We start from the raw sequence: 12,075 nt of genomic DNA, 5'->3' as shown, positions 1-12,075 counted from the left end.
CATAATTATGCTCTGATAAAAGGAAATGCAAATCTAGTCTGCCCAGAAAGAAACTAGGTAATAGATATTGACCCATTCTCATGAAAGAGACACCACGAAGGGCAGTAAGTATAGGAGACATCCAGAACTTTGAGGGGAGTTTCTATAGAGAATCTGTTGGGAAGCCACTCAATAGAATTGCACAGGAGGAGATAGGATGATCAGTGGAGGAACCATGCACACTACAGTATTTTAGCAATGGAAATGATATATCTATTACTCTCCAAAAAGGAAAGAGATGGGCATTTTTGTAGTGCCTACCATGGACCAGAAACTTTGCTAGATGCTTTTTGTAAATACTATTTCATTTGACTCTCAAAACAACCTTGGAAGATAGGTTCTGTCATTATTCTCCATTTTGCAGTTGAGAAAATAGAGGCTGAACAGAAATTAAGTGACTCGCTTAGGGTCACACAGCTAGGAGGTGTCAGAGGCTGGATCTGAACTCAGATGTTTCTAATTCCAGATCAAGCACTCTATCAACACTGTGTGTCATCAGCTGCCTCAAAAGAGCCTGAGTACAACAAAAAAGTTAAATCACTTATTGTCAGAATGTTAGACGTAGAGACCAGACTTCGGATTTCATTAGAAAAGGGGCTTTAAGGTAAGGAAACTCCCTCTCCCAGTGGATGACATATTCTCTGCAATTTAGAGTTAATTAGAGTTGCCTAGAGCAGAGGTGTCAAACATGAAGCCTGCTATAGCATCGTCTCCCCACCTCCACTGCTACAGCATTCACCCCATCCCCACTGCTACAGCATCCTCCTTCCCAACTGCTATAACACCCCCCACCCCCACTGCTGCAGCATACTCCCTCCCCAACTGCTACAGCACCCTTACCCCTCCCACTGCTACAGCACCCCCACCCTCACTGCTACAGCACCCTTACCCCTCCCACTGCTACAGCATCCTTCCTCCTCTCACTGCTACAGCACCCTCCCCCCATCCTCATTGCTACAGAACTGAGGCCCAGGGAGATGCAATTAATTCCCAAAGCCTTCCCAGTTATTGGGCAGCTAAGCAGCACAGGGATAGAGCACTAGGCCTGGAAGAAAAACTCATCTTCATGAGTTCAGATTTGGCCTCAGACACAAGCTATGTGACCCTGGACAAGTCACTTCACCCTGTGTGTCTCAGTTTCCTCATCTGTAAGATGAGCTGGAGAAGGAAATGGCGAATGACTTAAGAATCTTTGCCAAGAAAATTCCCAGTGGGGTCATGAAGAGTCAGAGAGGACTGAGCAGCAATACACAGGTACTGAGCTAGGGAGATAAGAATCCAACACCGGTCTCTGGGATCCGAGTTCAGGATGCTTTTCATTGCCATCCTAACCTGTATGTCAGGGCCTCAGATTGGAAGGAAGTATCTCCCTAACAGTGGCTGATATTTACTTAGTAGTTTAAGGCCAGTTTATGGAAGCCTCCCAACAACACTGGGAGGTGGGTTCTACAAGACTTAGTATGTTTCTTTTATAGAAGACAAGACTGAGACACAAACCGATGATTGTTTCTTTGACCATGTCATTAAGATTATGTGATTTCTGAGGTTTATTTTCAATCCAAATCCTCATGATTCCAAATACAGTACTCTCTCCTCAATTCAACACACCTCCTACCTGAACTCAGACTTGAATGTGACTCTCCTCTAAAACACACCTGACAAATACTCATCTAGACTTTGCTTGAAGATGTCCATCGAAGGGGAGCTCAGTCTCCTGAGATAGCCCATTCCCCATTGGGTATTTTTAAGTAAAAAGCTTTTTCTTAATAAAACCTAAATTGGATTCTTTGCAGTTTCTCTCAGTCACTCCCAGCTCTCTGGGAGCAAGCAGAATAAATCAAATGCTTCTTTGACATGAATTTAACCCTTCAAAATACATCATAAAGGAAGCTATGATGTCTTCCCCAAGACTTCCTTCTTTTCTGTCTCCTTTCTAAGTACCTCTGGTTCTTTCATCTGATCCTCAACTGGCAAGAAGATGAGACTCTTCTCCATGTTGGGCCCCCTTCTCTAGGCAGTCCACATTATTCCTAATGGAAAATGACCAGAGATGAACTTAATGTTGAAGATGGAGTCTACCCATTGGTGAAGACTAGTGGGACACCTACCTTCTCAGTCTCGGACACTGCCTCTTTTAATGTGGGATAAGATCACATTAATTATTTGACTCTCAATGTTGATTCATATTGATTTTCAAGTCTACTGAAGCTCCCTCCTTCCCCATCTTGTACTTTTTAATATGATGCAAGTATATATTTATTCTCATTGTTTTTCTCCTTAGATTCAATCCAAAGTTTTAACCTTGCAAGATTTTTTGGGGAGCCTGTACCTTGTAATCTGATATACTAAATATTCCTTCAGCTTTGAATTTTTTTCCAATCCAATGCCATTTATGAAATATGCAACAATCTTTTTTTAATTTAATTTTTTTATTTTATTTTATAATTATAACTTTTTTTTGACAGTACATATGCATGGGTAATTTTTTATAACATTATCCCTTGCACTTACTTTTGTTCAGATTTTTTCCCTTCCTCCCCCAACCCCCTCCCCCAGATGGCAGGCAGTCTTATACATGTTAAATATATTACAATATATTCTAGATACAATATATGTGTGTAGAACCAAATTTCTTGTTGCGCATGCAACAATCTTTAAAATCATTATTTAAATCCATTATTTCACAGAATCACACCTGTAGAAAATTCTATTCCAGTGCCTCATTGTGTATGGAGGTGACCCTACATTCTCCAAGACTCTACATATAGTATAGTTAGTATAAACTCTGGATCAGCAGAATTGGCAAAGGCCTTGTGCTGGTCTGAGGACCAGCAAACTAATTATAACATAGATGACAAGCTGGTTGAACTTCATGGGTCGGCAACTCATTAAGTTTATAGTTTATTAAGAATATAGTTTATGCTTGCCAAATAATTTAGGCAGTAAATACCATCTTGGTCTAAAGAATCCAAGATGGTATTTTGGGAGTATAAACCATAGAATCAGGCTTTATTTTCCAATTGGCATGCTGATCAGGATGATTTTTCAAAAAAATTGTTTGGGGGAATATTTTTTCTGTTATAAAAATACATTAAGATTGTTTTAATACATGCAAAAGCCAAAAATATTAAAATGGAATAAGGATTATAAATTCTAATTATATATTCCTGGAACCTTTTTAGAAAAAAATGCTATAAATAGAATTAGGTCACAATAGGCCCCCTACAATTTCTAGCTAAATTTTTTATTATTTGGTACCGGGCCAGTTCTTAACTACTAAAGAGTTGGTTATGACATAAGATACAGCAATTATCTCTCCTTAATATTCATTATAATATGTTTCAGGGCTAAAGGGGAAACATTCAAGAAAACTATTTGCTGATGATATTTTTTAAAAAGGTCACATCAGTGAACTGTGCTTTTGGATTTATCAGAAATTATTGCATACGGGTAAGGCAGATTTAACAAGAGTATACCCTTTCATACTTGCATTAAAGATGTCCATTTTTGGTGGGGTAATTTATCCTATAATGCTGGACAAGTGCTTCTGTGAAGATCAGTTTCCTTTTCTGTAAAATGAGGATATTGGATAAGATAGTCTCTCAATCTTTCCCGCTCCCTGACATGCTGTGATACTATGGTGGTCAACTGGGAAATTAAAAAAACCAAACAAACAAAAAACCCACACTGGAAAAGATTCTCTTTTCTTTATAAAACTATGAGTAAAAAGAAATTGGGAGATAAAGGCTCAGCTATTTGCCTAATGCAACACAAAGTTTTTCAGAATTTCTCTCCTTGAAGCAGCAGTCTGTTTAATTCTTGTTTTGAAAGAAATCCACATTTAATTAAAGAAAAACTGCTAAATATCGAGTTTATTTTGTTAGCATAATTGTTATAATTATATAAACTTCCAGAAAACATAAACATAATTTTATGTGAATAAAACAATTTAAATGTCTGTTGTTCCCTTAACATGGTAGATAAACACAACAAAACAAAACGGACTAATTAATTTTAGATGTTTTTCCTCTCCAAATTCAGTCATCAATTTGTTGATAAGCACATTTAGCTCTGGTAAAGACAAAAAGTCAAACTGTCAAAGTGCCCCAAAGTGACCACAAAACAATTCTGGGAAAAACTAAAATAAATTTTTGACTCTTTAATAAGTTTACCTACTAGAAACAAGATCCATCTTTAGCCTATAAATTATGATTCTAACAAACCAATGGGACTTGAATGGATATGATTGAGGTAGCCTTCTAACTGATGTGATTGACTGAGATGGAGTTAAAGTGAATCTGGCCTAGTGCTGAATGATTGAATCTTTCCATTTGAAGTGGTTCAGATTCTCACCTCAAAGCAGGGACAGAAGCCTCAATAATAATGCCAGTAGCTACCTCTTTGCAGGGAGTAAGGACACTTTCTATTCTGACTCTCCCAATAAGGGAGGCAGTCCTGTGCTGTGGAAAGCCTGGCTGCTGGGGTTAGGATGGAGAATATTGAGATGAATTTCTTCTGCTTGCTACCTGTATGACTTAAAGGTGGGCTACCCGTATGACTTAAGGTGGGCATACATGGCCTCCTTTAAGATGCTAATTCTACAAGCTTATCATCCCACAAGAGAGTGGGACTGATGATTTTGTGCAACTCTGCCCCACTTAAATCCAAGTCAAAGTATGGCTTATTGTCATTGATGTTGTCATCGCTCCTTTTTGAAAATGAAGGATGAACAACAATTACATCTAGTAAGTATATGAAGCACAATTTGAATGCAGGTCTTCTTGAATTAAAAATCTAGTACTTTGAGGTGATCTGTAATGTGTCGTGGTCTGGATTTAAATCCTATAAACTCATTGTCAAAGAGGCATATTCTACTTTTTGCCTTGGGGATAATTTTGGTGTTTTACAAATTATACAAATCCTTTCAGGGCACTCATACTTCATGGAAGCTGTAATTTCTAACATGGCATTTTACTAGCTCTATAAATGTCAGCTATTATTATGGATACAAGGATGTTATCCCAATTTGAGGCCTTCCAAGGAAAGGTGCTTTATAAATCTCAGGATATGGCTTCCATCTGGGAGAATCTGTTTCATTAATTAATATCTATCCAATGTTTCCTAGGCTCATAATGCTGTCCTTATTTTAAAAAATGAAATCCATTAAGTAAATACAGGACTAATCAAGCTCCTATCTGTTCTAATGAATATTAACTTAATTGAAATGAATTTCTGTGAATAATAAAGAATGATAGAGAAAAGATGATATATTTGACTTTAGAATGTTTTAGAAGATGGGATGATATCAGAGAGTATCAGGGAGGAGGTGGTACCTGGCATGGACTTTAGGGGAAAAATAATTTCACTAGTCAACAAAAGGTATTAATGTTGCCAAATCTTGGAAGATTCATGCTTGTGCCTCATAGCTTGCTTTGATTATGGAAGAGGAATATCCTAGTTTTAAAGCTTAATGTTAGTCTGGATGAGGGAGTAAATGTAAATAAAAGCTGAGGGACTGTGTCAACTAGGATATCATCACTTATGCTGCTCAATTACATTAGAAAGAAAATGGAAAAAACCCCAACCTTTCTGGCCAATCTGCCCCACCAATAGGAGACAATTGCATTATTACTGTATTTGCTGACCTCTGATGAGGGATTTCTAAGAGTCAGTGCTTATTAAATGAGTCTAAAAAAGAAAAAGCCTGATTCCCATTTTTATGGAGAGGGATGGGGAAAGGCCATTGACTTCACAAACATTTTCACTGAGATTGATCATGCTTTTAGGCCTTCCAGCAAATTTCTGAAGACCCCTGATGATGATGTATCAGTCAAGACAGTCATTGCAACTGTAACAATGAAAAATGTCAATACTGATAACATTTGTATAACATCCATTTCCATTCAAGTTTCTAACTGAGAAGGTAGAGGAGCGGAATAATTACAGCCCAGAGCGTACCCTCACTGAACAGACTAATCCTAGTTCCTTCTTTGTCCCTGAGCTGCGACCTGGTCCATCCTCCCCCAGGTTCTGGCTGACTCCTCCATCATCCTCCAAAGGCAGAACGTGGTGCTATCATTTCCTCCTATTGCCCCTGCCTACTCCTCCTGGCTGGGTCAATTAGTGTCTACAGCTGCCCCCCTCCAAGCTACAGTGTTTCCTGCAGGCAAAAGAGGGGAGGGAGGGAATAGGCATTTGGATAGTGCCTACCATGTGCCAGGAATTGTCCTAAGCACTTTACAGATATCTCATTGGACCCTTCCATCAACCTTGGAAGGTAGATGCTATTAACACCCTCATTTTACAGCTGAGGAAACCGAGGCAGAGGTTAAGTGGTTTGCCCAGGGTTACCTAGCTATAAGAGTCTGTGACAGGATTTGAATTGAGATTTACCCTAGTCCAGATTCAGTCAGTATTTTGTCCACTGAGCCACCAGCTGAATGAGTGGAAGGAAGATGGATTGATGGATAGGTAGGAGAAGTCACCAGAAAAACAGAAGAAGCAAAGGGAAGAGAGAAGAGAGAGCAAGGAGATTGGTCAACAGCCTGGTACAGGGCACCAGGCTTGGGGTTAGAAGATCAAAGCTTGAGCCTGGCTGTGTGACTCTAAATTAGTCACAACCTCTCAGTTTTCTCACTGGTAAAAAAAAAGATCAGAAATATTCTCACCACTTCAGAGTTGCACTTTGTAAACTCTGTGAAACTCAGGAACTCATTCCACCGAAGGTGTTACCTAAAAGGACTAGGAGGGCTCTCAAGCATCATCTCATTTGGGGGCCCACCACCATTTTGTAGATGAAAAAGGAGGCCCTGAAAGATGATTTGCCCACAGTCAAACAGTGAATTAGTATCAGAGCCCAGGTTCTTCTGGACTCCAAAGCTTTTACCCCAACATGATGGTTACCTCTGGGCCAAGGCTTTGTAAACACGTGCCCTGGCTGACACACCACAGCTGTAAACTTCACTAGAGGAATGACAGTAAATCCTAGACTGTGTTTATGTTTTAGGGAGCTGTTCGCAAAGATGAAACCCTTTGACTTCAGGATGCACCAATCTTTTCCTTTAATGGACTTTAGCGGCACCACTGAGAGACCCAGGCAGGAGGTAAGTGGTTAAAGCCATTTGAGTTTAACCCATTTATTGCCAAGGTCACACTCAGAACCCACAGAAAGCAAATTTTAATTCTCTAATAATAACCAGTAGGCCCAGTTTTTCCATTAGTAGTCCCTGAATTATCATGATTTGACTAATCTGTGAAGTCCCAGACTAAGAAAAAGAAGCAGGTTAACTTATTCTACTTGGTCTAAGTTTGAATATCATATATCATATCATATCCTGTATCATATTATCCTCATCTGATCTTATAGCAACCAGTCAAAGATAATGTCAGTGAGAAAACAAGGAAGGATGCTCATACAACAGAAGGGGATCTCTCCTAAAAGCATTCCATTTTCTAGGAGGAAAGATTTCCAAAGAATAGGTAATATAAGCATGTGTGATGATGTTGGAAAAGCTCTAAGCTCTAGGGCAGACCCATCCACTCCTTCCTAGATAAGTCTTAGAGAGTCTTCAGAAAAAAGTAATGACCTCCCCATGGTCACATAGCAAGTGTTGGATGTGGGATTTGAAGTTTGGGAGCCGGCACTTAAGAGTGCTAACTCTGAACTTAGCGTTCCATTACTTATTTTATGCTGCTTTTCCCAAAGTATAATACCCGTGTACAATTGAATTCAATTCAATAAATGTTTATTAACATTAGAAGGATCAGGTATATCAATTGACACAAATGTCTTATTATAATTTTATTTGGAAATAAAAAATTTAATCTCAACTCTATTTTCTTTGTTTTATGAGTAAAAAAAATATTATGGTAATTGTGGCCCAGTGCTTTGAAGCATTCTTAAATTATAAGAGGCAGATGTTAAAAAAAGGTATCATGGGGTAGTGGAAGGAGGCCTAATCTTAGTGTCAGGAAAATATGGGTTTCATGTGCCTCTGGCACAGACCAAATGTGTTACCAAAGTCACTTACCCTCTCAGTGACCCCTCAACCACTATATAAATCTATGAATTATGGGCAGATCTGCATTAGTATAGAGAACTTCCAAACCAGGGAGATCTCCAAATCAATAAAATCAGATATGCAGGCAAAAACCTCAAATGCAAAAAGGGAAAATATTATTGCTAAGTGCTATTAGCATAAAGATGGAAAAAGCCCCCACTACCAAATCACACACTGTCTGCTCTCCAGTAACGTGCACTTTATTGAAGGAAAATGACATAAACATGATTCATGGTAGAGTAGGATGGAAGGAAGGGCAAGATTATTCACATGGTGTGGAGGAAGGAGGCAAAGCTTTCAAAATGGACGATCAGAGATGGATTCCCCAGGATTGGGGGCTGCCCTCTATCCAAGGAAGAAGAGATTCTGAGAAGGGTGTACATACCAGGAGGATAGAAATCACAGAGGCACTAGATATTTTCAGGATCTCAATAGTAGATTGCCTAGAACCTAAGTGAAAAGGATTAATACATTTATATGTCAAGAACTTGTGATTTCATTGGTGTGAGGACTCCTTTCATCAAGACCGGTTGATAATTTATAGCCTTATGGAGTTGCCTGAGGCTCAGAGATTAAATGACTTACTCATAAGAATAGGATCACATCATTAGTATCAGGTAGGATTTGAACCCAGGTCTCCCAGCATGTGATATGAAATGGGAGGGTAGATTGTAGAGGGATTTAAACGCCAAGTTTGGATTTTACCTGATAGAAAATAAAAGGTTACTGAAGGTTTTGGAGCAGAGGAGTCGTCTGGTCTCTGAAAAGCAATATTCATCCAGCTAATGGGATGTTTCTAATGTTCCAAATCTGATATTTGCTTTTTTCCTAGATGGTGCATGCTGGGTATTATGAAAACCTTTTCCTTTCACGGAACTTTTGGCTCAAATAAAGACTTAGACTGTGGACTCGATTTCACACATCTTGGGAAAACACTTTTCTTCTGGCAACTTGATATATACATGGGTGGGTGCCAAATTTGTAGAGAATCTGTTTTTATTAACTATTTGCTTTGCATAGTAAAATAATGATTTTTTGGAAAGCCTGTCTTAAGATGTTACCTTCAGAATTGTGAAATTGTTCTAGAAAAGTCTTTAGTTCCCAAGAGATTAAAAAAAATAATCTCTATGTAAATAAGAATAGTTTTAAAATGATTTGTTTGGTTGTTTCAGTTGTGTTCAACTCTTCAAGACCCATTGGGATTTTCTTGGTAAAGATACTGGAGCAATTTACTATTTTCTCCTCCAAAAACAATTACAGGAAAACAAAAACAAAAACAGACAAGTTCAGGTTTATGGTCCATCTATTCTGATGGACATCTCTCAGCATATCTTGTGGGAGAAGAGAATCTTGGAGGCTGAAGATTGAAGTTCAAATCTTTGCTCTAAAATGTACTGCATATGATCCTGGGATTGTCATTTTTCATCTTTTGGACTTCCTCAAATGTAGAAAGAACTCTTATCTAGATCGTGACTTTTTATTTATTGCATTCCAACTTTCATCATACTTCTGTGTGAACTAAGGTTTTCTTGGCTTCAGATCCAATATTTCATCAATTGTCCCACTTAGTCATGTCTGGGTTTAAATCCTGCCTTAAATGCTTATTAGGTCAGTAACACTGGGCAAATGGTTCATCCATAAAATGAGCACAATAATAGCACTGCCTCACAGAGTTGTGAGGATCAAATGAGAGACTATATGTAAAGTGCTTTGCAAGCCTTAATGTGTAAGATAAAAGCTAGTTATTATAGCTATCATCAGAATTAATGTTCCTTCAGGATCATTCTATTTTCTTCATATCACTTAATTTTCAGAAGGCCCTGATTAGCTTAATGATGTTGATTGTTTCCATCCATCTTTCTATCCATTCATCTATTTATCTAGCTTTCATTTGAATTCATTACAACAAACACTTGCTTTATGTGTTATGCATATATTTATGTTATTGCTACATATATGTATATGTTATATATGTTATATGCTACACATGACATGATATTAGTGTTATATATGTGCTAGTCACAGGTAGATACAAAGATGATAACAACCACTGCCCTCAAGTAGCTTACATTCTACAGCGACAATACAAGTCCAAGATACCAATAGATCTGTGATATGAATATTCCTTCCAATAAAGGTTAACTGGGTATCTCAGGGGATATAGCATGTGACGTGGAGTCAGGAAGATCTGAATTTCAATCTGGCCTCCAACACTAGCTAGCATTCATAACTGGGTGGGTGGGAAGTAGGAAGACTTTATAGAAAAGGAACTGACCCTGAACCTTGAAGGTGGCTAAAGACTGGGAGAGCTAATGATAAAGAATGAAAATCTCTCATCCCCTTTTTCTTTTTCCTTTTTTTTAATCAAGGAAATTGGGGTTAAATGACTTGTTCAGGGTCACACAAGTAGGAACTATTAATAAATTATCTGAGGCTGGCTCACTGTTTCTAACAATCAGACAGAACTGAAAACAAAGATGTTTATCTGGGTCATTTGCAGTGAGTTCTCATGAAGATGTGGCTATCTGCAAGGGTCAGAGCAAGTCAAACCAAAGTGGGCAGGTTCCTTCTATCGCTTCCTTAGTGAATAAAGAGAGCTATAAGGTCAGAGAAAATACAGGGCCCAAAAGACTTGTTTTTTTTTTTTTTGTTTTTGTTTTGAATGAAAAATATTTATTAAGAACTTGCCCTGTGCAAAAATAAATATAAAAACAAGACAATGCTTATCATCAAGTAGCTTACATTCTAATAGATGTAAGCTTGTTTTGGTTTGATGAAACAGAAAGCCCTTTCCCTGTGCTACCCTGTATCCAGATCTTCCTAGGATAAAATGTGAATTTAGAAGAAGACAGACAGAATTGTATGAAATTAAAATTTTTTTAGCAGCCTCGTAAAGGAAATGGAGGTCAGGAAGGACCCTGTACTTGATCTCCATGCCTTATACAGAACTCTTTCTGCTTTCCACAAAGTCACTCACAATTTGTCAAATGAGCTTTGGAATCAATGGTTTGTGTCCATTGTGCCACTAACTATATAGGAGACATTCTCTTGATATCAATCCAGCCCTGTGCAGAAGGGTTGATTACACATATACTTTTTATAAAATTTAAAGCTTAAAAAGATCTTAGAGACCATCTAGTTTAACCTCTTCATTTTAAAAAGGAAGAACATGAGGAAATGACTTATCCAAAATCACATAATAAGAACAAGGGCAGAATTTGAACTTGGGCTCTAGGATTTTCTTTGTACTGCACCAGATATTTCCTTTCTTATAAGGATCTTAATGCTTGTGTTATCACTGAACATAATAGTCCTGCCAAGTGCTCTTTAAGAGATTCTAGATGACATATTATATTTAAAAAACTGTGGTGAAGATAGATTTGGCAATAATAACAATAATAGCTAGCATTTATAAAATACCTACCCTGTGCCCCACATTGTATGGCTAAGCTATAGTGTAGATCTAGCAAATCATGCAATACCTAGCTAAGCGCTTCGCATCTACTCTTACCCCTGAAAAGGGTGATGGATCTACACCTCCAAAAAGGGACATTAAAATATACCTTCCCCCGTAATAATTTCCCAATCAAGTTACTTGCAAGGTCATAGGTAAAGGCTAGTGTTAGAACAGATCTGAAAATGAAGCCAGATGACTTACATTGGAATTCTGGCCCATATTCTTTGTGTGATCAAGGACAAATCATTCCTAGTATCTCAGTATCCTCATCTCTAGAATGGGGCTAGCAATGTCTCTACTATCTCAGAAAGCTGTGAAGATAACACGCTGTAAACCTTAGAGTGCCATGTTATAATTGTGACTAATTCCTTCATCTCTTTAAGCTCCAGTCAGATTAGATAAATGATCCTGAAAAACCTAAATCTCAAGTATAAAATTGTTCTGTAGTGTTGTGCTGTGAAGGGCAAGTAACTTTTGTTTCCTGTACTGGTAATTGAATGAGCTTAGGTCTAGAGAGAG

General features: G+C 38.0%; 1 long non-coding RNA gene across 1 annotated transcript; it reads left to right on the top strand.

Annotated features, from left to right (window-relative positions):
• Positions 1–568: 568 nt before the first annotated feature.
• On the top strand, positions 569–9,067 carry LOC141554453 (uncharacterized). The gene is made up of 3 exons (XR_012485874.1): positions 569–643; positions 7,046–7,142; positions 8,932–9,067. It is a non-coding gene; the product is annotated as an uncharacterized LOC141554453 (long non-coding RNA).
• Positions 9,068–12,075: the final 3,008 nt, after the last annotated feature.

The sequence above is a fragment of the Sminthopsis crassicaudata genome, chromosome 2 (assembly GCF_048593235.1).
Source record: "Sminthopsis crassicaudata isolate SCR6 chromosome 2, ASM4859323v1, whole genome shotgun sequence".
NCBI lineage: Eukaryota > Metazoa > Chordata > Mammalia > Dasyuromorphia > Dasyuridae > Sminthopsis > Sminthopsis crassicaudata.
Note: the sequence above shows the minus strand (reverse complement) of the source record. Positions and strands in the feature narration are given on the sequence as shown.